General features: G+C 38.7%; 1 protein-coding gene across 1 annotated transcript in view; it reads right to left on the minus strand.

Annotated features, from left to right (window-relative positions):
* LOC140336685 (dimethylaniline monooxygenase [N-oxide-forming] 2-like) overlaps positions 1 to 938 on the minus strand; it is a gene marked incomplete in the record, with an annotated part of 16919 nt that overhangs the window by 6837 nt on the left and 9144 nt on the right. The window contains 1 exon segment of the mRNA XM_072419958.1: positions 579 to 741.

Consider the following 938-nt stretch of genomic DNA (forward strand, 5'->3'; position numbering starts at 1 on the left):
AGGTACAATAGGCTGAAAATTTTCGGAGGCTTTTTTCTGCAATAGCCTGTTGAGGGAGGAAGTACTTTCCTTCAATGGCCCTGATCTATTAAAGCTCTCCAAGGCTGGAGAGGATACATTTTCATCGGAGAATCTGGGTAAAGCCTGCAAACCTGGAATAGATTAGTCATTAGCTATTTGTTAGCCAATGTTTTCAATTCTAGACCAAATCCATCCCAGGTTTACTGGATCACCCAGCTTCACTGATGAAAGTGTATTCTCCCCAGCCTTGGAGAGCTTTGATAAATCAGGGTCAACGTGTCCACCAATTATAAACTAAATCTAAAAACTGCTAAAACATTTGTATGCCAGACGATGAAATAGAATTGTGAGGAGATTTGTCTGGTTATGAATTAAGTATAAAATTAGCATTTCCACATAAAAAGGCCACTCTGTTAGTGAGCTAGCAATATACCACCTAAATGGGTGAAAAAGGGAATCTGTTTAGTACTGGTGGCATAATACATACAAATATAGGTTAGTTAATTGGAGGAATTATACAGTAGTTCATGATAATGTCTAATACATACACTACTCACCAGGAAAACTTTCTAGTGGATAGCATGGGTCTGTATGATGTCCACTGCCGACAATAACAGCATCAACAATGCTAGTCTGTTTCTTTCCATCTTTTTCTGTGGTCACTTCCCATTGACCAGTCCTGGGAAAATCCTAATGTTTTTTCACACTGCAAACCAGTGTCTACAAACAAAACAGAGCACTATAAATTTCACCAAATCAAAAAACTACACCAGTTATGCTACATATACTTGTATTGTTTTTTGAAAGCCCTTCAGATCTGCAGCATCCTCTCCAGGCCTAGACCAGTAACATATCCTAATTTTTTGCAGTGTCAGAGGGCTGCATTTGAGAGGGCATATGATTGGTTCATTCTTAGA

This window comes from Pyxicephalus adspersus, chromosome 8, assembly GCF_032062135.1.
Source record: "Pyxicephalus adspersus chromosome 8, UCB_Pads_2.0, whole genome shotgun sequence".
Lineage (NCBI taxonomy): Eukaryota > Metazoa > Chordata > Amphibia > Anura > Pyxicephalidae > Pyxicephalus > Pyxicephalus adspersus.